At 37.7% G+C, this 25415-nt stretch overlaps 1 protein-coding gene across 17 annotated transcripts in view; it reads left to right on the top strand.

Moving 5' to 3' along the window:
- cadm2a (cell adhesion molecule 2a) overlaps positions 1-25415 on the top strand; it is a 755249-nt gene that overhangs the window by 186878 nt on the left and 542956 nt on the right. Inside the window, exon 4 of one of the 17 annotated variants that reach the window (XM_087269781.1) lies at positions 19699-19736. The gene's annotated coding sequence lies outside the window, so the exon portion shown is untranslated. 17 annotated transcript variants of the gene reach the window in all.

Here is a 25415-nt window from a genome sequence, read left to right as displayed (position 1 = left end):
GTTCGCTTTATTTTTTGGATTTTGTTTTTGTTTTTTCACCTGATTTCTTGAACCACTTTTCCCTGGATCGAATCCGGTCATCGCCATCCAGTCCGCTGACGTACAGGGCGAGCTAACCGGACAAACTGGTTGCGGTGGAAAAGCCCTCCACACGGAGGTAAGCGGCCGGCCGGCAAGCGCCGAAAGGAACGGCGTCACACCGTCCTGCAGCGTTCGCTTAAAAAAAATATGAAATGCAGCCATACGTACCTCCGGCTACGTATTCAGTATGAGCCTGGGTTGATGCAATCAGTCCTGATCAGGAACTGATTGAGAGTGTGTGTGATGCATGACTAGATCTTGTAGTTCACATTAACAGATTTGTATTCCGTTAGTGATTTGCAATGGCTGAATCGTTTATAATCATAACAGGTTTACAGTGTGGCTGATACAGGGTAAGCCCAGATGCTAAATAAAGACTGCAGGTGGGAGGGCAAGAGTTACCAGGCCACAAATGTAGTCAGGTTGTTGCCCATGCACTGCTTTATATGTTAAAATCTATGTCTTGAAATCAATACGTGACTTAACAAGAAGCCAGTAAAGTTGCTATTTCTAGTTGAAATTTTTATTGTACTATTTATATATACTTTATATTTTAAAATTGTTTTAGATAATAATTAAATGCATTAAATGGGTTGCGGAAGCTACTTTCAGCAACAATTTGTAGGTGTAGCTCCGAACAAATATATTGTGTATCCCTTGCATTTAAATCAGGATTTAAATGAGAGACCTTGATTCCCGGCTTAGTATGAATGAACAATAAACCACAAAAAAAAAAAAAAAAAACGGCAAAAGAGCATTAGCTTAATCTTTTCATCCATCTCAAAAATGTAGTCCCCCCTCCACATCCTCGTCTCAGAGGTTTTATGGCATCTCCATGTATTTTGATCCTATTTCTTTGTCCTCCCCAAAACTGCTGTGTTTACAGTGTTAGTCCACATGACTGGGCAGCTTGAAAGCAGCTAATCCTCTCAATACTGTCTGGAGGCGTCTGAAAACACGCAGCTGATCCAAAAACCTTCTCACTCCTGCACAGGTCTGTCAGATAATGGACAGGTTATGGAAATAAGTGGGTTTCTACAGTATTTCCAAAGTAATTCAACTCCCTTTGGGTGTAGCAACACTCTTATTCTGTCTGAAAAGCATTTGTTCTTCGTGTGAAATCTGATCTTAGTGTAGTACTGTAAGTGGTAGCACTCTTTCCTCAATCAACACATTGATCAGAGTTTTCCTGCAGAATTATGTTTTTTATTCCCACATAATTGGAAACATTGCAAACATATGCAATAATATTAAATCAGCCAACTACCTAAGTAATTAAGGCCGAACATACACAATGGGAGTTCAGTACAATTTTGAGTTGAATTCAGATTTGTTTGAGTCTTTGAATTTTGACTCGCTGAATTTCAGCTTTGTCGTGCTGTGTTCATAAAGTATACAAAAGCAATAGAGAAAGCAATTAATTGGGATTGGGGATGGAGAAGCAAATAATTGATGTTTTTCTGACATATCAAAAATGTTGGTGTGCTCTTATGAGAGAATCACACAGTTGAATCAGAGCTACAAACCTATTGATTTGAAACACATATGACAATCCCCAGATTAGTAATTGGACTCATTTGTTTCCCATATAACCACCACCCTATATCTACACATGCCCTTTGTTCCTTGTCTAGTCTCACATGGGTATCAGACTCATGCTAACACCTAGATCAGCAGTTCTCAGTTTTGGTCCTCCTGCTCTGCACTTTTTGCATGTTTCTCTCTTTTACCTTTGATTTATTGTGGATAACCAGCTCACTTAAAGAAAGCTTTGTGAAAGAACTGTGGTATTGTTGACATGTTCCCTACAAATTGTTTACTGCTCTCTCAGACACAATGGACTAAATGGAGCTAGTGATGTCAGTGTGCCAGGCTAAGTTAGGGTTAGGTTAGGTGTTTGCATTAAAAGCCTTGCATGCAACTCATCTTGCATCTGCACTCAGGTGTACAGCCAGAGCCTTCTCTCTCTCTACCCCATCCTCACTAAAATACAGATGAACTAATGAAGTTTTCCAGCAGACACATAACATCATAAGAAGTTAGTATTAGGTTAGATTTAGTCACCCGCATCTAAGGACAATGTTATTTTGACGTCCAATAATGATGTGAAATGATGTTGATATTTGTTTGATTTTAGGTTGTGTTGAAAGGTTACCAATATCTAATGCCAAGCAAACATCTTAAACCAAACGTCATATTGACGGCAAGCAATGACATTTATTTATCAGGTATGGCAACAAAAATCCAACTTCTGATATTAGTAATGTCAACACAACATCAAGCTGTAACATCATTAGATGTTGATATTTTGGTGATTTTAGGTTGCATTAAAAAGTAACCAACTGCAACATCTGTCCGGCATTGGACATTGACTATATATATATATATATATATATATATATATATATATATATATATATATATATATATATATATATATATATATATATATATATATATATTTATATATATATTTATATATATTTATATATATTTATTTATTAGGGATGCACCGATATGGATTTTTTTGCCAATACCGATAACCGATAACTCTTCAGACTTGGAGGCCGATAGCTGATATTTATAGGCCGACAATTATAATTTTTTTAAAATGTTATATTTTTCTACAGCAAACTTCATAAAAGAATGAACTGCTCTTATGAACTGAATAGTCTATACTCGAGGCAAAAAGCTATAATTTCAAACTTTCAAAAATATAATGTTATTCAAAATATATATATATATATATATATATATATATATATATATATATATATATATATATATATATATATATATATATATATATATATATATATACAACAGTTCTGTCTGGATCTCGAATCTGATTGGCTGATAGCCGTGATATAGCCTCTTTACCCTTTTTGTATTACTCCACCCACATACAGTCAGCAACAAGCAAACACCACAGTTTGACAAATATTACTGCTGTTACACAACAAAATATACTTTTGAGATTGCCAACGCACGCTTCCCACCAGTGCTAATATACAGCCATATTGCGCTGCTACTCATGTGATATTACTCATATATATATACAGTAAATTCAAATACCATGCAATCTTGTAATGTAAACACCATGTTAAATAGTTTTCGTGGAAATTCAGTAGGATCAGTTGAGGGAAGGAAAGACATTGAGTAAAAAACAAAGCTGCAAAACTAACAGAACATACAGAGAGCTGTGCTTGTTTTGTCCAAGAGCAAGGTCAGTTTGAGTATCGAATCCTCCATGTGAAAGTGGAAGCGTTCTTGGCTTATATGCCAATTACTAAGCACACTGTGTGAATATAATGAAGCAGAAAGAGAGGTTATCTTATGACGTCTGAATTGAGCTTCTGTTTGTTGGCTGAGCATTCATGCTTCATTACACGAGGACTTCCTGTTGGCAGCTGTTCAATGTTTTTTTTTTGGTTTTGTTTTTCCATGGAGGTTATGTCAGTACACTCTGACTTTGAGGGAATAGAAAGTGCTCAGGTGGATTGTAAGTTTGGCTCACTAACTGATGGTGCGCATCACAAAGCCAAGGACTGATGGGTCGTAAATGTACAAAAACACTGGGAAAGGTAAATATATGGTACATATAATGGACCTGTGTGAAATACACACTGCTTCTCTCACTCACAAACACAACCCCACACATAAACAGACAGACCAATCTCTGTTGTAATTTATTTTAAACTTTGAGAGTCCTCTGAGGGCAGTAACAGTAGACTGAGGAGGGTCTGATCAGACGCTGTAAATCTCTCTGTCAGGGGCTGCAGCAGAAACCCATCAATCTCACTCACAAAGCATTGAAATGGGAGATCGTCACATCACACAGAAAGGATAATAAATCAGTATGTTCTAATGAGCGCTTTGCAGAATGGCCATGGTATGGATCACTGGAGTTGGAATGGGTTAAAGACCATGAAAGAAATATCACAAGACCACAAGGAATCAAATATGGGATTTTGTGGTTGTTTGTCTGTACCTTTGAGGTTGTTTGCTCTTAATCATTATATCTTAATCACTATATCATTATATATACTTTATAATTAAAACCTGACTGAAAACCAGACTTGCTTTATATGGTGTTCTATAAAAAGGGAGCACAGTTTGACCAAGTTGAGGTTCTTGTTTGCATATGTATCAGTAGGCCATTGCGATAACCTTCACAATGATAACATTGTGCCTGACATTTGCATGCACATATCTCAATGTACCATTACATAACATATTCAAATACAGCAGTTTTACTAAATTCTGCGCTTGTTGTTGTACAAATATAATTTTATTAACACTTTTTGCTTAAAGACTTTTGGCTAAATTTTGTTCCATAATGTATGCATTTTTTTTTAAGCAATCGAAAAATCTCTTGAATGCAAATGTCCCTTCTCTCCATTTCTCTCGATATTCTGTTAAAAAAAATGAATATTGCTTTTTTTGTTTTGTTCACAGATTTATTTTTACTTTATATTTTGTTTACATTTTATTTTAATATACTGGAATCAGCCGGTGTAATAAAAGTCAAGCTCAAGTGCTGGCTTTTTTAACATTTTTATGTTCTGCAAGGCTGCATAAAAATCCAGAAAAAAAAAAACGTCATTATTATGAAATAATCATATATTTATTTATTTTTTTCTAATTTATTTTATTAAATTTTTTCTAATAATAAAGTCCTCACTCAGGACATGCGTTAGGGCCAAATATATTTAAAACATGGCCTGCTTCCAAAATCGCAAACTTCCATTCTATATAGTACGCTAATATCATTATGTGAGCCAAGTATTATGTCCAAGAATTTGATAACAGTATGCAAAAAGTACTTGGATGACCTACTACTTCAAACAAGATTCTGAATTGTGCATTCTATGCATGCTAAGCTACCCCATGATGCCCCGTGAGAGAATTCATATTTAGGAGTAAAGCAACGCAACTGACGTAGGTAGGTCAAGTGATCATGACGAAATGTCTGATTAAGTACATCCAAGTTCCATTTTTACTACTCACATTCATACTGTATAGAACATACTTTTCTAACGGTTGAGTAGTAAGGTTAAAATCAGATGCAGTACCTACTGAGTAGTAAGCAATTTCCTTCATATTTTGAGTTGTCATATTGTGAGTTAGATTGTCTCACATCAAGAATGTCACTGGTTCGAGAACTGGCTGGGTCAGTTGGCATTTCTGTGTGGAGTTTGCATGTTTGCATGAGTTTCCTCCTGGTGCTCCGGTTTCTCCCACAGTACAAAGACATGCTGTATAGGGGAATTGAATAAGCTGTGTGAATGAGAGTGCATAGGTGTTTCCCAGTGATGAGCTGCAGCTGGAAGGGCACTGCATCAAACATATGCTGGATAAGTTGGAAGTTCATTCCATTGTGGCAACCTCTGATTAATAAAGGGTCCAAGCTGGAAAGAAAATGAATGAACGCATGAAATAATATTGTGAGTTATCTCATCAATGGCGGGAATGAGTTAAAAAAATAATAATAAAAAAAGTTAATAAAAATAATAAAACAAAAGTTTGGCCATCTGTATATGTGGTAGGCTATAGGAATGGAACTGCAAAATTGATCCTGCACAAAAATAATTTCAAGAACCAATAAACTGAACTAAACATAATGGCTAATGTACAACTAAGCAAGATACAGGTGAACGTAATCAATGAACCATTGAGTACCTGTAAAAAAACTGAAAATAACTAGTAATAAAAACAAAGGAAACAGGAACAAACACCAACACAACAAGGAAGGTCAGATTCCAATTTGGACCCTAAACCCATGGCCATTTTCTGAATTCACAGTTTTTGGGTGGTAAAATGTAATTGAGTGGAAATACTTACACTGTTAACCTCAGTATGGCTTTGGCAATCCTGTGTGTTGAGAGTGTAAATACGGGAGACGCATGTGCACCCTTCTGAAATGTGCAAATGCATCTTTTGAAAAGATTCCTCCCCACTGACAATTGTCATACCTTTATTTCTAAGGATTGGTTCCAATTGATCAGTTTTTATGTGTTATTATGTGGACTTAGGATGCAGTTTTCTGGTACAACCCGCAGGCACAGGATGTCAACATGGCATCAGATTGACGTAATACCCAATCGCATTGAGAGAAAATAGGATTGACGTCAGAACCCAATGTCAGGTCAACGTCAATGTCCAACGTCCAACCTAAAATCAACAAAATATTAACGTCTAATGATGTTACAAGCTTGACGTTGTGTGGACGTTAATCAGACGATGGATTTTGATTGCCATACGTGACAAATACATGTCAGTATTTGATGTCAATATGACATTGGTTTAAGATGTTGGCTCGACGTTGGATCTTGGACATTTTCTGACACATCCTAACATCAACCAAATATCAATGTCCTTTGACGTTGTTATTGGACATCAGAATAATGTTCTTAGACGCTGGCTAGACATTGAATTTGGTCACCTGATGTCACGTCCTAAATCTAACCCAATAATAACATCTTATAATGTTGTGTGCCTGCTGGGAAGTTTGGAAACACTTCTGCACAATAACCAAGTAAACTCAAATCAAGTTCCTAATATCCAGCACAACAAGCTCCACTCCAAGCATTATTGTGTAAAACTTCTATGTTTGAATGTGTAACCCTCAAAATCAATTTGTGTAAGTTCCCGATTTTGATTTGGCACTCTGTGTGAAATACAAACCTCTAGTGACCACATATCAACTTATGACTAATGCTTCACATTGTTCATTTCTTTCTTCTTGCACTTGTGTTGTGCTGACTCTGCAAGTTGATGTGTCCACCTCGGTCCTCAGTCGTTATGTCTACTTTTTAATTGGTGTCTGTAAACACCAGTGCAAGGTCAGAGCACTCCTGCGGTTGACATGGTAACAGTGTCCAGGGAAACAAGAATGGCTGATTTGAGAGCTGTCAGGATAGGCCACTTCTTATCTCAGAGAAAAGCTTTCTGAGAAAAAGAAGCACATTCTCTCTCCAGATTTTTTTTTTTTTCACCGTACGTAATTCATCTTACAAGACTTCTTTTCCTGCCTCGCAGAGTTGAAGATGCTCTGAGGATGAGGGGCTGATTATTTCTCACCAACACACTTGGGGGAAAAGCAGAAAGCCTTTGTCGAGAGTCTCTATTTGTTCGGCAGGGCCTGGGAGAGGGTGGACTCTCATTCGAATAAAAGCTCTCCCTCTCAATAGGGTCATCTAGACCAGAGCGGCCCACTCAATGGTGATGGACATCGCACAAACGCTTGTGTTCTTCATTTTCAGAGACTCCAATGCAAGGGATCTAGGGGAAAAACCTTGTTTAAGGGTGAAAACAGTCTGGTGGTTAAACATCTTGTTTTTATTATACAACAGTTAAAACTTCAGCCATTTAAATGAGTAGATCTCTGAACTGGAGAATTATGATGTCTTTTTAGTTAAATGGAGTGATTTAATCTAAGAGATTCTTAGATGTCCATCTAAAACAAACTTGAAATTTAAATTCCTGAATGATAAAATCCAATAATGCTTCTGTTTCAGTGGTCATCTCTGAATTAAATTGAATTAAAATGAATGGCACAGAGTCAACACTATTTTCATCTGGCAGCGAAAAACAAGGCAGCCTGAAATTTGAAATTGTTATAGATTGCAAGACCACGGACATTAATATCCATTTATTCATGAGTTCTTATCTGTCTGTTGCACTCGTCTAATCAAGTGGTTTTCCAAAAGCAAACAAGCAAACAAAAAAAATACAGACCTCAGGGGGAATATATTAGGATTCAATTTGTAGTGGGATTCAGATTAGACCACCAACCGTGCGAGTTTACAAGTCTGTCAGGAATTTGTTGATTTGAATACCGCTCTCCTGGAAATATCTGACAAGTCCATCAGCCTGAAACGAACTAGAATTAAGTTGGAAAGATTGAATAGTTAAAAACATAGATGAAAGCAAAATGTGATAATTTAAAAAGGTTTGTTCACTCAGACAGAAAGTCCATGTTGTTTGTAACCTTTCCGAATGTCTGTCTATGCCAACAGTGCCAAAACTCGGTCCTGGATGGCTGTGTTCTGCATATTGTAGTTCCAATCCAAATTAAACACGCATGTACCAGCTAATCAAGCTTGTTCAAGGTATACTAGAAACTTCCAGGCTGGTGTGTTGAAGGAAGTTTGAGCTAAACCTTGTAGGACACAGGCCCTCCAGGACTGAGTTTGAGCACCCCTGGTCTACACAAAAGATGAGTGAGCATTGACCACAGTTAAATAAACACTTGCCAAAATGTTATTTACCTCAGACTATAGAAAGTATCCATGCTTCATTGAACATCGACCTTCAGCATGCAATGCAGTGGTTTGCTGCAGAGTGTGACTCGGCTGGCATAAGAATCAGCATTTCCAAGTCTGTTTTTGTGACACACAACTTATAAATGTGTCTGTTAAAGCCGTTATAATCTGTCACATGTGGTTCAAGCGCGTCAGAAATACGAGAAAAACGCTCTCCTAGTTCACGTGTCTGCCGTCAGAAATACAGTGTTAGCTCAGCGGCTCTTTAACACACAGAGAGAGAGAGAGAGAGAGAGAGAGAGAAAGGGAGAGAGAGAGCAAACCAGAGTACTGGCATGAAACTTAACAGGTATACAAGTCGTGCAATTTACAAAAATGACCAATAAAAGTCTGTTATTGGTACTGGTGTGTTTTATTTCGTGTGTTGTTTTTACCACGGTTTGTTTTTTTCTGTCATTTCGAAATGACACTAGCCTATATTTTCACTTTGTCACAGTTATTAAATCAGTGTGTCAGTTGCACAGTACAGGGTACATGTGTGTGTCAAACATTTTGGCGAACTACATTTGTTTGGGCTGGTTATATATTTGAAATAAAGAGAAAATGTTGACTTTAGCGATGACAAGGCTTCATTTAAACTGCCGAAGATGCCGTCTGACAATGAGGGGAAAATGCCTCACAGCAGCTGTTTTCCATCCTATTAGATCGCATTTCTTTAAATGATCAGTCCAGGAGATGGTGCTGATGGACAACAGTATTAGTTCAAAGAGGATAAAAGCAGGTAAAATAGATTAAAACTATCGTTTCAAAGCTGTCCAAATGTGACTGTTTACACGCATCAGCTGCCGACCGGAAGTTCTTCGCATTCTCCTTGCGCATACACGCAAAGCATAATGGGTAATTTTGCGTTCCAAGAAAAAGGTCTATAGATCGCGTGAGGAGCTCTGTCATCCAGAAGCTCAGAGTACAGCCGGGCTCCTCCACATCGTGAGAAGTCAGCTGAGGTGGCTTGGGCATCTGCTTTAGATGCCTCCTGGACGCCTACCTTGGGAGTTGTTACAGGCATGTCCCACCAGGAGGAGGCCTGAGGGAAGACCCAGGACATGATGGGGGGACTATGTCTCTCGGTTAGTCTTTGAATGCCTCGGGATCTCCCCAGAGGAGCTGGAGGAAGTGTCTGGGAAAAAGGAAGTCTGGGGTTCTCTCCTAAGACTGCTGCCCCACGACCCGACCCCGAAAAAGCAGACTATAATATGATTGAGGTGTTCACATGAGTAGCTTTTTAAAAGTTCATTCACATGTAATGTGCACATTCGTAACGTCATTACATTACCCGCGCTATCCACATTTCCTCCGGAGTTTTTTTGGATGTTTCATTTTTAATTTGTTGATTTTACTGCAGTTTGGCACCTGCACTTTTATTTAGGAATGTTTTATGCATGCCCCCTGTGACAAACGAGATATTGGATGCGAGTAGGAACTGCTGGAAGAGTGTTGTTTAAATGGAACTTGATGCTGCATGCCATATGGGAAAAAAAACTTACGCATTTCACGATGTGGGAGAATGCTGTCCTTCTTTGATTCGATAGTTGCAGTGGATAGTGTCAGACATACTGTGTGTATAGACTATCACGTCGCAAAATGTGGTGAAAATCTAACATGAAGGTAATAGTTTGATTAAGGTGTTTACATGTCTGTACTACACATCTACTATAAGTTAAGTTATATGCAGATAGTATAGGTAGCGGGAAAATCCTATCCCAGGGAACTTTTGATTGGAAAACATATTGTTTAGTGCAGGATGAGTCATCAAAATGTCTGCTCGATTTTCCCAGAAGTGAAAAGGATTGTGCATCTGCTAAAAGGAAATGTACTATTGTTCTTAAACTTTTGGAGTGCAACAGACAGCCTAAAAGCTCTGGCAGTAGACCGAGTGTAGTGGGTGAATCTCATTGTATGGGTGAACAGATGTGCGGACAGATGGATGGACAAACTGACTTCTTAGACTTCTGAGGAACTTTTCAGTATATAAACACACATACCAGCATCTGAGCGAAAGGCACAAGGAGGCTTAATTTGGCTTTTGGAGCCTAAAAGAGGGGTCTTGCTCTCAGTGTGAAGGTTTGAGGCTTGTTTTTCTCAGCCAAAGAGATGAAGTGGCTTTGAGCTGCTCTAAAGTGTGAGAAGAAACCGATCAGAAATCCCTGCTGACAGACACAGGGGGCAGATAAGGTGCTCAGGGGCTTTATAGTCGGCACCTTTACTGAAACTGAGACAGGCCTACAGATTTCTGTCAGAGAAAGAAAAAGGGGGTAAAAGATTCTGCAGAGCTGGGGATGTGGGTGCAAGTGAGAAAGAGAAGTATAGTGGAGGGTTTTGGGGCTGTCACAGACCATTAAAACTCCTTATGTGCCTCTCTTTCGCATCTGTACCGCATAACACACAGACTCTTTCAGAAGATTTTGTATCGTACTGCCATTAAAATACACTTAAATCAGCCTCTCACACTCCAGCTAGGGATATATAGACACACTTATGTACACACACAAGCAGATAGTCACTTGCGTTAAGGACTGTGTGCAAATTATAGAGGGGGCTCAACCTAAAAGGCTCTCTTTTTAAAGAGCAGATGCTATATTGTGATTTGTCTGTAATGTCCACACTCTGTGGGCTTTCAGAACACATGAACACAATTATCCTTGAAAGTATCATCTGCAAAAGAGAAGGTTATCTGGTCAGAATGCTGTCCCTATATTTCAGAATGGGGGATGGTGGTCGAATGAGATGCACTTCACATGTATCTATGTTCGCTAAATCTGAATCAGCCCACGGCTTAACCTACAGAGCAGTTCTGAAAGGTCATGCGGATGTAAGGATGGAGGACAAACAAGTTCGTGAGGTGAGTGAATGAGGGGATGATTGGGGAATAAAAGTTGGTTTGTTTGGGTGGCGGCAGTGTGTGCTGTTGTTTAATGAGGCAGCTCCAGCCTGTTTACGTTTCTCCCACCTGTAAATGCGTTTTAGATGGGAAGGGAAATTCGGAGGCAAAGTTAATGTGGGAGCAAATAAAGTATGGCAGGTGTAAAACGGCAGGAGGGGGAGATGGCAGGCATGACCTTGCATACAGAATCAAAACATTGGGACGCTCAACGGCACGCTTCTAGAGCTGGGAATAAACTGGGATTTTGCTCGAATTAGTGTTGTCGGAGGAGGCAGGCGTGGGCTGATCTCGGTAGTTTCGACAGCCTTTTAAACATTTTTACATTCACTTTTGTGAAAACTTCATCCAAAAACATCACACAAAGAAATAACTGATTTAAAAATGTCATCATCAGCTGCATCTAGCATTTAGGCCATTGGTCTAAAACCTGATTCCTGGAGGGCTGCAGCTCAGCACAGTTTTACTCCAACCCTAATCAAACACAGCTGATCCAACTTATCAAGGTGTCTAGACTTCTAGAGACTATTAAGCAGGTGTGAGTTAGAGGTGGTTGGAGCTAAACTATGCAGATTTGCGGCCCTCCAGGAATTGAGTTTGAGACCGATGATTCAGGCTAACATCTAATTTCTGAAAATAAATATTTTTACATTTACATTTGTGAAAACTTCATCCAGGCGACGCAGTGGTGCAGTAGGTGGTGCTGTCGCCTCACAGCAAGAAGTTCGCTGGTTCGAACCTTGGGAGGGTCAATTGGCGTTTCAGTGTGGAGTTTTCATCTTCTCCCTGTGTTCGCTCCGGTTTCCCCCACAGTCCAAAGACATGCAGTGCAGGTGAATTGGGTAGGCTAAATTGTCCGTTGTGTATGAGTGTGAATAAGAGCCTATGGATGTTTCCCAGAGATGGTTTGCAGCTGAAAGGGCATCTACTGTGTAAAACATATGCTGGATAAGTTGGCGGTTCATTCTGCTGGGGCAATCCCAGATTAATAAAGGGACTAAGCCGTAAAGAAAATGAATGAATGAATGAATGAATGAAAACTTCCAAAAACATCACACAAAGGAATAACTGATTGAAAAATGTCAGCATTAGCTGTATTTAAACTAACATCTCATTTCTGAAAATAAACTATGTTTTGCCATACACTAACTATGATATAATCATGTAAAACTGTAATTATGCAAATGGTAATCATTGTCAGAATGATTACCATTTGTATAATTACACTTTTACATGGTTAAAGGCAGCAGGAAATATTTTTGTGTTTAAAAGACATCTAATAGACATCTAAACATGGACATCGAAACATTTGAATTGCATTATGGGACCTTGATCTTTCCTTTAAAAGCTTTTGAAGTAGAAAAGTTAGAAAGATGTATTTTTACTGACATTTGTTGTAGTTTAAAGTGATAACTCATCTGGTTTGGTGTTGTAAATTAGAGTAAAAAAATCTGGTAAAAAGCTGCCAGTATATTTCATTATTATACAGACTTATTTGTTTATATATTATTTCTTATATATTTTATTTTGTTAAACTACAAAAATGTCAATAAACGTCATTGTTAAAACTGCAGAATTGAATCTTCAACATCAAAAGTCAGCAGAGCAGAGATAAAACTCCCATAAACAGATATTTATTTATAGTGTACATTTTGGTTTCAGTGAAAATCTAATAGACATTTAACTTCCAAAAAAATCCAAAAATAGACTAGTTGTCAATTACACAAGGAGGAATGACTGCACATGTAAAGTCTGTCAGTTGTCGAATCTTTAATGACTAGTTTTGGACTATTTTTCTGACAGCCCAAATGTAGCCTTGTTTTAGCCAAGACATCTATCTTTAGACATCTGTTAAAGAGAGAAAGATTGTGTATTGAGTATATAAATCATGGTTAATTTACCCAAGGACTGATAGACACTTTTTAAGTCTCATTAATAATCCATGACTAATCCCTGACTCATCCATGACTAACAAAAAATACTATAAATGGAAATGGCTGTTTCAACATTTTGTGTTCAGACGAAAGAAACTGAAACAGGTTTGGAAAAAGTATAAGGTAAGAAAATGATGATAAAAATTGTAAGTGAATTATCCCTTAATTAATTTTCAAAAGTTCAAAATCATTTGAAAAAATAATGTTACACACTGTAAAAACCCAACAGTCAACTTTATCAAATTAAATGAGTGTAGTTAACTCAAAATTTACTGAAAGTTAATTCTACTCATTTGAAAAGAGTTTTAAACTCAGTGTTTAAGGTGATGAGTTATCTAAATACCTCTTTTATTCAACTTAAATGGAGTAAATTCACAGTACTCATTAAGATAAATTTTTTTTTTAACTAAAATGGGTTGTTTCAATCGATTTCCTCAGGATCACTTGTCTCATATGCGAGGTCTTCTAAAAGCATCTTTTTTATTGTCATTAGCATTTAGCTTTAAATGTGTCAATTATAAAGTAATTGTCAATGTGTACTACTTCTGAATAAGTTAGAAAACTAATTATTTATGATAATTATCCATGGACTTTTGGAATATTCATTATTAGTTTTACTATAAAACAACAGTTCAACTATGTTTAATGTAACAAAAAAGCATGTTTTCAAGATTTATTTGCAAACCAGAATAAATGTTCATAAGTGTAAGCCTATTTTTTGAGGGAAAACAACATTAGCCGTAGGATTAGCATTAGGTGAAGAATTACAAATTGAAAGAACACATGTGAAGAATAAAGACAGCTGGTCTCTTGTTCGAGATAAAGTCCATGATTTTATCTCAGATGAGAGACCTAAGCTTCACTTTCTGATACGTATCTCTCTTCCAGTCAAGTTTATGTTCTGAACAGGCGTTGCAGTCTCGCTCTTTTATCACTGGCCTACATTTGGCCGGTGATAACGTGGTTGGAAAGAGAGAGGCAACATCTGTGGCCCTTTTTAGAAAAGTGTCATTTTTCTGTGTGACCCTACTGGGGCAAATAGAGCGAAAGACATCAGTCATCACTCTTGGAGGCTAAGAAACGAGAGGTTTTAGAGATGGATCATCCAATGGTCCATTTATAATCTAGCACTGAAATTCCTGCAGTGAACACGCATCAGTGATGTGAATGTGAGAATGAGTCTTACACCCCGGAGAGGGTAAATCATTTTACTTGAAACCTGCTGCTTAAGAAGATGAGAACAATGTTACACTCTCAAGGGGCGTTCACACTGACAGTGATTAAATCGAGTTAAATCCATTAAGTCGGTGCTGTTGCTTGCTGGTACGTGTTCTTACTTGCCCACAAAGTCACTGTCAGTTTGAAAGCCACTTTAAGAATTGCAGGGGTGTTCAAATTTCTTCCAGATAGAGCACTTTCCTTCAGGGTTTCGGTCCATTGGTTCAGCTTTATAGCTAGCATATAACAAGTCCATTCCAAAATTTGTTCAGTTTCTCGACCATCAGAGCACATTACACATCACATCATTCAGATTATTATTATTATTATTTAATAATTTCTTACATGTATATAGTCCTTTTCTCGACACTCAAAGTGCTTTACATTTTTAAAAAAAGTGCTTTACATCTCCTCATCCACCACCAGTGTGCAGCATCCACCTGGATGACACGACGGCAGACCGCACACCACACACCAGTTGATTTTGGTTGGAGAGGAGACAGAGTGATTTAGCCAATTAGGATTTGGGGATGTTTAGTTTAGTTTAGTTTGACTTTATTAATCCCCGGAGGGAAATTCACATGTCACAGCAGAGCTCTCCATACTAAAAATAGATAAATAAGTTACATACATATAAAAACAATAATAAGATTACATTTCATACTGCACACCTTGGTTCCAAAAACAACGAGTAAACACTTGTACATATCCAATATCTAATTCAAGTTCAGCACAATTCATCTGGTATGACTTTGGTTATACAATCTGATCACTGTTGGTAAAAAAGACTTCCTGTATCTTTCTTTGTAGCACCGGGGTTGAATTAATCTTGTACTAAAAGAGCTTGCACACGCTTGGACTGTATCATAAAGGGGATGACTATCGTGATTCATTATACTAACAAATTTGTCCAGCATTCGATCCTGTGCAATCTCTTCTATGGTAGGTAGTGCACCCCCCACAACAGAACCTGCCCTTTTTATGAGCTTATTTAATTTGTTTTTCTCCTTCTCCAATAGTCCCCCTCCCCAGCAGGTTATAGCATACAGAATCACAGAAGACACCACAGAGTCATAAAACGTTTTTAACAGTGTCTGACACACACCAAAGGACCTCAGTCGTCTTAATAAATGAATGCGGCTCTGACCCTTCTTATACACCTGGATTGTGTTTTCAGACCAATCGAGCTTGTTGTTCAAATATACACCCAGGTACCTATATGACGAAACAATCTCAATTTCTGACTCCGCTCTGGCACCGCTTGTGATGGATGTCTACTAAAATCAACAATAATTTCTTTGGTGTTACTAGTGTTTAAATTAAGACAATTCATATCACACCAGTCAGCAAAACTTTTTAAAAGCAACCTATACTCACTCTCATCATGATTCCTTATATAACCTACAATTGCAGAGTCATCAGAAAACTTCTGTAAATGACAATTTTTGGAGCTGTATTGAAAATCAGATGTATAAAATGTAAATAAATATGGAGCTAAAACCGTTCCTTGAGGAACACCAGTACTGCTCATTATAACTTGTGACACACAGTTATGCATCCTAACATACTGTGGTCTATTAGTGATATAGTCAGTTAACCAACTTACCATACCTTTTTGTAAACCTGCATTTTCTAATTTTACCTTTAATAGTGCAGGCTGGATAGTGTTAAATGCACTTGAGAAATCAAAAAATGTGATCCTAACAATATTACCCGATGTTTCCAGATGACTTAGAGATTTGTGTTGAAGATAAATAATTGCATCATCTACCCCTACACCAGTTTTATATGCAAACTGCAGTCTGTCCTCAGAAGCAATCAACAGTTTCTTAATATAATTTAATACCAATCTTTCGAAAACTTTCATCAACTGGGCAGTTAGGGCTATTGGTCTATAATGAGAGAACTCAGTAGGGTTAGGTTTCTTAGGGACCGGTACTACGCATGATGTCTTCCATAAAATGGGAACTCGTTCCAAACGCAAACTCAAATTAAAAATGTAATGCACCACCCAACAAATTTGATCTGCACAGGCTTTAAGAACTCCAGCACTGATGCCATCTGGTCCAGCGGATTTCTTCTTTTTAATTCTCCTCAACCCATTTCTTACTTGTTCTATGGTTACTTCTAGTTTAGTACCAGACTCACAAGTAGAAAAATTAGAAGTTAAAACTGACGGTGAATCTAAAAATGAACTCTGATGTGTACTCGGATGAGAATTTTCTAAAACACTGGTTGCTGCATCAAATCTATTAAAAAATATATTAATTTCATCCACCCAGTTCTTTCCAACAGAGGCAGACATCCTATTTAGATCACTCCATACATCTCTAATATTATTTTGTTGTAGTTTATGTTCCATTTTAGATTTATAATTAACCTTCCCCTCCCTAATTTTAATTTTTAGCTCTTTCTGGACCCGCTTAATTTCCTCTCTATCACCTGCTAAGAATGCCCTCTTTTTTTCATTTAATAATGCCTTTAATTCAGGGGTCACCCATGGCTTATTGTTTGAGTAGCATTTAACCTTTTTTGTGGGTACTGTGTTCTCAACACAAAAGTTAATATAATCAGTTATACAGTCTGTTAGACTGTCAATGTCCTCATCATGGGATTTGCACAAAACCTCCCAGTCTGTTGAATCAAAACAATCCATCAATGCCTCATACACAGAATCAGACCATACTTGAACTGTTCTTATCGTTGGTGGCTGCTTCCTTACAGCCGGAACATAGACAGATCTGATGTAAATAAGATTATGGTCCGATCGCCCCAAAGGAGGGAGCGGTGTAGAAGAATAGGCATCTTTCACATTTGCATATAGCATGTCCAGAGTTTTACAGTCCCTTGTGCCACAGTCTACATACTGGGTGAAAGTGTGCAGAGAACTTTGTAGAGATACGTGATTAAAATCTCCAGAAATAACAATAAGTGAATGAGGATATTTTAATTGTATACTGGCTGTAACGGTGTTAATATGCTCACATGCGTTACTCGCATTAGCCGAGGGAGGGATATACACCGTTATAGCGATCACATAAGAGAATTCTCTCGGCAAATAATAGGGCCTCATTCCCACAGCCAATAGTTCAATATCCTTGTTACACACTACTTCTTTTGTTGTAATGTGTGCTGGGCGGCACCAGCGTTCGTTGACAAACAATGCCAGTCCACCACCTTTATTCTTGCCAGTCTGCTTCGCGCACCTGTCCGCACGCACCAAGTGGAAGCGGTCTAATGCAACCACTGAGTCAGGTGTTTTATCATTCAGCCATGTCTCGGTAAAACACATAAAACTGCACTCACGATATTCCCGCTGTGTTCTTACAAGCGCCGTCAGCTCCTCCGTCTTGTTCCCAAGCGATCGAACATTACCCATGATAATAACAGGCAGGGATGGCTTGTAGCGCTTTTTCTTTAATCGGCGTTTCACACCAGCTCTACACCCTCTTCGTCGTCTCTTAAGTTCCGTAGGAACTTCCATAGTAGGTACCGAAAACGTCGATGTATGCCGAAGTGCCAGGAGTTGCTCTCTTGAATAAATGACAGCGTCTGCAATTGCCGGACTATTCACGGCATCCGACTTTCCAATTAAAAACGCCAGTATAAAAATAAATATGATCCAGTGCTTTCTGATGCTCTCAAACTGAAAAGTGTGCAAGTACAAAGTCCTTAACCATTGCAAAAAAATATTTAAAAAGTACAACAAGTACACAAAGTTAAAAACATCCAGAGCTGCTGCAACAGGCTGCCACAAGTACGGCGCCATCATGCCACGTAGACTGACTGACTGGTTAAGAGGCCATGATGAACAGTGGGTAAATTTGGCCAGGATGCCAGGTTTAAACCCCTACTCCTTTTCGAAGGACATCCTGGGATTTTTAATGACCACAGAGAGTTACTTAAAAATATTACTTTTCTAAGTAACGAGTAAAGTAACACAATACTTTTAAATAATAGGTAATCATTTAGTTACCTCATTGAGTTACATTTTTGAAAATGTAATGTGAGTTATATTTTAGTTTAATTAGTTTGCTTTTAAAAATAAATAGCTGAATTAAAATAAAAGTAGTCACAATGAATCACACAGTCAATGAGAGAATGTGTTCATTATTTTGAACACATTGAAGGCAAGGAAATGGGGATTGTCTCAATGAACCGTGATTTTACTAGCAAATGCATTGTTTTAAAACTTCAACAATATAAGTAAATATGCACATCATGTATAGCTCAGGGGTCAGGAAGTTCTCAGATTACATTATCCTAAAATATTATTTTTGATGTGTTTTTAAAGGTAAATGAAGGCTATACAGTGCTTTGCTAATTGCAGACCACCTCTATTAAAAAAGAAGAAAAGAAACAAAGTTCTGATAGTGATCAAACCTTCACCAGGTATTTAAAGCAACACAAAAAGTAACTAAGTAATGGAACTAGTTACTTTTTTGGTGAGTAACTCAATATTGTAATGGATTGCTTTAAAAAGTTACTTTCCCTAATACTGCTAATAAAGCTCTGAGCAAGTTGCCTTACAATTATAAGTTGTCAACTTTTTTTTTTTTTAACAGTGTACACAACTACAGAAGAGTCAAGCTTCAAATAGGAAAAATAACAAAATGTTAATGAGGCTAATTGTCTAATTTGATTCAATGATGTATGCTTAGCTAAGCTAAAACTTGACAACTGCACAAAAAAGTGGAGTGTTTTATTAAAACAGAGGGTTCAGGACTCCAACCTCGATGTTGCCGTCACACTCCTGCGGTCTCTATCTATCATTGAAGTCCAGCAGACCCTTACACCTCTCACCTCCGCCTTAATCATGTCCCGTCGCGCTTGCGTCCCCGACCTGCTGTCCTGGCGTATTCTACTTCACAGCCAGCTGACTGGCGAATCTCCGATATCAGTCTTACTCAGCAGACATCTGCACACCTGAGCCGCTGGCGAGACGTGACGAATGAGTATGAAACGGAGAAATGACCTCTCACGTTCAGAGTGGCACCAGGGCCGTCGCCTCTCAAGAGTCCACATTTATTAACACGCGTCATGCTCCCGGTCAGGGAAATGATCAGCGAGATTCATTTATCTTTAATCCTCTTTTTTTCTGCTACGTGTCAAATGGGTCTTTGGGTCTGATGCACTCATAATTAAGAGGAGATGTTTCACACCGTCTCCGTTGTTCTTCTGTGTCTTGTATTGTACAGATGAAGTGTGGTGTCTGAATTTCATGGACTAATTCTTCTGTTTTTTTTTTTTTCTGTTTTAGGTAAGAGCTGCCCTTTGCTGAACTGCCTGATGGTTAAAGTATGTATGTCGTGTTTTATGGATGTATTTGCTCTGTTGTGTGCTGGTGAATGCATGGGATGCTGGTGAGAAATGCTTTTAGAGCATTGATGGAAGATGTTGCAAGGGATTTTTTTATTGAAATATGCTGAAAAGTTTCCACTTTTAACCATTTGAGCAGTAAAAAGCTGGTGTGATTGTGCTCTCTGACCTTCTTAAGCTGATTTGAACTCTTGAACTTGATGGATTTGCATAGTTTTGTAAGGTCAGGTCAAGCTCTGCTAACAAGTTCGAGCTAAGAAACGGATTTCTGTGCTGATCAACAGGTTATTTTGAATACTTGTTTTATTATTCTTGGGGGATTGGCAGATATTCTAAATGTTGATGACCCTTGTTGCAAAGTCAACAAACAAATGAAAATGTGTGATGGAACTACCAGTTAATAAATAGGCTACTTTATCTTAGCTGAATATTTAGCAAATGTGCTTTAGGTTTCTGAATTAGACATAATTTGTGATGTTTTTTTTGTGTGAAGTAAAATGTCACAGTGGTATAACTGTCTTAAAATTGTTAAGATATATATGTACTTTATATTACCGATTTTTTACAATGTGAAAACAACATGATCTTGTGAGTTTCAGATAGATAAAGATTATATAGATAGATTGGCTAATTGGTTGGATGGTTGGTTGGTAAGTTGGTTGGATGGTTGGTTGATTGATTGATTGATGTGCCACTTTAACTTTCCAGCATTTATAAAGCAACACCTATTTGTATATTGATTTATCCATCTGTCCATCTGTCCATCCATCCATCTATTATATATATCCATCTATTATATATATGCATATATATATATATATATATATATATATATATATATATATATATATATATAAATATATATATATATATATATATATATATATATATATATATATATATATATATATATATATATATACATATATATATACACACACACACACACACACACACATACTCACACACACACACAACAGTTCTGTCTGGATCAAATCGGATTGGCTGATAGCCGTGATATATTTAAGTAATATCAGCATCCATACAGCCTCTTTACCCTTTTGTGTATTACTCTGCCCACATACATCCAGCAATAGTTTGCCAAATATTACTACCGGCTATAGAGAATCATTCAAATACTAGCTCTAAAGTGACGTTGGTGAATTAGTAACGGCTTCTGCAGTTCTGACGTCAGCTGCAAATGTGAATGAATGGCGGAAGTAGTATATAACACAAAAAGGTTTTAGACTCTATGTTTGATTTTCTTTTTGTATGCACAAGATTGTGTCGTCAAACTGTTGTATAAACACAACATCACACTCGTAGCAGTTTGCTATGGCTGTATATCAGCACTGGTGGGGCACTAAGGCACCCTCCCACTAGTGCGGATATACAGCCATAGCACACTGCTACTCGTGATAGACAGACAGACGGACGGACGGACGGACGGACGGACGGACGGACGGACGGACGGACGGACGGACGGACGGACGGACGGACGGACGGACGGACGGACGGACGGACGGACAGACGGACAGACAGACAGACAGACAGACAGACAGACAGACAGACAGACAGACAGACAGACAGACAGACAGACAGACAGACAGATAGATAGATAGATAGATAGATAGATAGATAGATAGATAGATAGATAGATAGATAGATAGATAGATAGATAGATAGATCGATAGATAGATCATAGACTTGATGTAAGCATTCTAAAAATTTTAGAATCTTTTTTTTTTCCTTTATAGCATCTTTTACCTCCCTGGTTGTCATCGACCTGCAGACTAGCAGAAAACACTTCAAAATCTGTTTTTCATTTCATTGCTGCACCTTCCATCTAATGCTTTCCTGAAACCAGCAGGTATTTTTGAGTCCAGGTCACAATGACATACAAACCCTCAGCTTGACCCACTCAAATAGAAACTGCTTTGTTCAAATCATCTTTTTATTTTTTACATCTGAAATCAACTACACAATTTTTGCTGTGACATATAAGTAAGTGGAGCTTCATTAAGGAAGGAGCTTTTAGGATGAAAACAGCAGATGTACAGTGAAGTGAATTGCCTGTTTTCAGTCAATTAGACCTTACATTAGGCTAAATCTATACTGCATTCAAAAATAGCAGAGCATTTCCTTACCAACTGACATGGCCTAAAGGCATCATGAATGTAAAGATCTAGCCATTTGTGGCAAAACTGGTTGCCTGAAGCAGAACGTTTTTTTGTTTTTCTGAACTGTCACCTCATTGCCTAAAAAGTGTGACACTGTATGTGTGTGTTTTGTGTGTGTAAGCTGCTCGTTTGGGTTAATCTTCCATGTATATGTAATACATCTGAATGCTATACCCCCAATTTGAAACCACAAGAGTTCCCAGTTTTTCTAACAGTCATGAAATGCTAATTCTTCTTCAAGCTGCAGACTTCGGACAGACAAATGAATAATAATAACCAATGTGTTTTATACAATTTCTGACTGGATCAAAAGAAAATCTGTGTAATGACTCAGAGGAGTCCAGCGCTGTAAAGGGGTCTCCAATAGCTTAATGCATTATTCACTAAGATGGTTGCAAGCTTTAAATTTGCTCTGGGAAAAATGAAAAGCTTTTGAAGAGATTTTCGTTTTGCTAGCCTGGCTGTGGTTGTGCAAGCTTATATATTTTTTTGTTTGTTTACCTTTCTGAACTTATCTGATGAATAGTGAATAAACTATATAATGATTGTCAACTGTTGACCTGATCTGAACCGCATTTACAGTGGTTCCTCTGTAACAGCGGGAGTTCAGTTCTAAAAATAACCTGCAATAGGCAAGATCCGTGAAGTAGTCACTTTATTTTTTACTATTATTATAAATGTTTTAAGGCTGTAAAACCCGTCACTACACACTTTATACACTTTTCTCAAACAGGCATCAGCATTTTCACTCTTTCTCTCGTTTAAACACTCTCAGAGTTCAAACCTTCGTAGAAAAATAAGTTCATTTGACATATAAACATTTGATCTTCAATTATTTATTCCGTAACGGCGATCTACCTGTACAGCTGTGTAATTCTATCTTCCTTTAGCATGTCCAAGGTTCAAATGTCCAAAACTTTTTGTGCGATGGTTAGCATCTTTTGGGTGCTACCACAGGTGCCTTTGACATTGCAGAATGTTTTGTCGCCATTGTGGGGAGAAAACTTGGAAGCATACAGTACAGCACTTCAGAGTCACACTGGGTGATCATAGATTTATGTAAGTTTGTACTGTAGGCACAGCACCGAAGAGATTAAATGACAGTGGTCTATAGCCAATCAGGACACAGAACAGAAATCATTTCAAATTTTTGTGTACTCTAAGATATAAAGGCACAAAACTTTTGGGGGTCGCACAGCAGATGCGCCTCTCGGCTACACGCTGCACCACGCCAAGCAGCGCCATCCATTTTAAAATTCTAAATATAGATTTATATTCTATTCTGTCCTCACCGCCCAAATATGACTCTGGACACTATTCATGTTTCTGCCATGCCACAGAGCGCTATCTGAATAGTTTGATTTTAAATAACATGCGAATGTTTGCATCTGGTGTACGATACTTCCAATTGTCATGTGTGACCTGTGTTGTGGCGCTGAGTGGCGCATCTAGTGTGCGATCCCTTTTAACTAACTTTTCAAATGGAAACATTCACTTTTGTAACTTAAAGGTGCATGTTGGTACCTCATATTTACACATTTTTCCTTGTTTATATGTTAATATGTACCTTTTAGGTACAAATATTTATTTAAAAAGCCTTATAAAGAAAATACTACATTCCCCATCAACAAACAATTACAAAAGATATTAGATCCTCCATGGTTTTATAAAAAATAATAATACTAATCAACACTTTTGTTATTTTTAACTAAAAACAAACAAACAAAAAAACGATCAACACATTGACAGGTATTTTTTTTTTTTTTCAAATTAATATTCCCTACTAACTTAATTAGCAAGTTTTGCTCCACCTAACAAAACGTTCAAGAACTCAGAAGTAAAATAAAAAGGTGTTGCGAAAAATCACGGGGAAACACTGGAAGAACAAGCAAACTGACCTGGCCGGGACAGGAACCAGCAACCTTCTTCTTGTGAGGTGACAGTGCTAACCACTAAGCCACCAGGTTGGCCTTCTGAGAATGTATACATTTTTCAAGTATACCTAAAAATCTTCATAGCTAAGAAAATTAGTTCAGCTTTGATACTCTTGCTCCTCCTACATTTTACCAATCACCTTTTTTACAATGAAGCACAACCTGATCATCAACTCATTTTCACTACAACTTTGCTCCATATTCATTTATCAGTCTGCATTCATACACATCGTCTTTATAACGCATTTGTTGAATTAACACCACGATCGCACTCAACCTGACAGCACCGTTTCTTAATTCCTCGACTAAATGATGACATTAGCTCACTCTTTCTCTTTCCGTCTCCAATGTGTCTGTCTTCCCTCCTCGTGTTATCTATTCAGTTATTCATTTATTCTTTCATTTATTTATCGCCAACACGAGAAGCATTTGTTTTGACAGATGCTTGCTCTGGGGCGACTGCCAAAGCATAGACAGATTTTGTGGAGACGGGCACACGAACGCAGCGGGCCAGGAAAAACACACTCCGCGCAAGTCACATTTGTTAACAATTATCTGTTCTCTGCCCTTTTGCTGGCTTTAAGACACAAGAATGGTTTTATCCACGTGTGACAAATTACGGTTAAAATATTTAAACAGTATGAGGTGAGGTGTGAACAGGGAAGAGGATTTTTTGTTTAGTGGTGAAACTAAGAGTGATGTTACTTCATCGACTCGACCTACACACTAATGAATGATCTTTGAAGATTTTTTTTTAATGATTTATTTAATGTTCTTTTGTTGTTCAATTAAATTATGCTAAATAATTCTTAACCTCTCTCTGATCTCTTTTTATGGATGGCGGTGTGTATAGGGAACGGACTTGTAACTAGTTGTTGTGGGCACTTTCTGTGATGTTTGTCCTAATTATTTTTTTGGTTTGTTTTTAGAAGCATGTAACACTGAGGAAAACGGTTTGCCATTGTATGGACCCTGTCATACACCTCGCGCAAAAAGGCGCAAGACGTGCATGGCATGATTTGATGCTATTTTCAGACCAGCGCAACCCTAATTTTCACATTTTGAGCCACATTGTTTTTTTTATAGTAAATCCATTTACGCTACTTTGTGGACTAATGAGTGTTCCTGTTTAAAAAGGAGGTGTGTTAAGGTGCATTGTTGGTGCATTGCTATTTTAAGGAACTGAAATAGACTGTGTCATTCACCAATTAAAGCCCAGCGCAGAGTGCGTTAGTTAATATACACAGGATGTACAGCTATACACAAATATCTTTACATATGAAAAAATAAAGGATTAAAATGTTACAAAATGTATTATTTTCTACATGATTTTAAAAACCACTACCTCCATGCCTTCTTCATGCCTTTTTCAGTTCATTCATGACCATTTGCATTTGTATAATGTTGTTATTTTTAGCAGTAATATTTATTATGCACATTCATTTTTGTTTAATAAAAACAAGTTTAGATTTGTCCACCTGTCAGGTTTTGGAGACGTATGCATCACTATATGGAGCATAAGAATAGGACTTGTTTGGATATAA

Source organism: Danio rerio, chromosome 10 (assembly GCF_052040795.2).
Source record: "Danio rerio strain M-AB ecotype USA chromosome 10, GRCz13ab, whole genome shotgun sequence".
Taxonomy (NCBI): Eukaryota; Metazoa; Chordata; class Actinopteri; order Cypriniformes; family Danionidae; genus Danio; species Danio rerio.
Note: the sequence above shows the minus strand (reverse complement) of the source record. Positions and strands in the feature narration are given on the sequence as shown.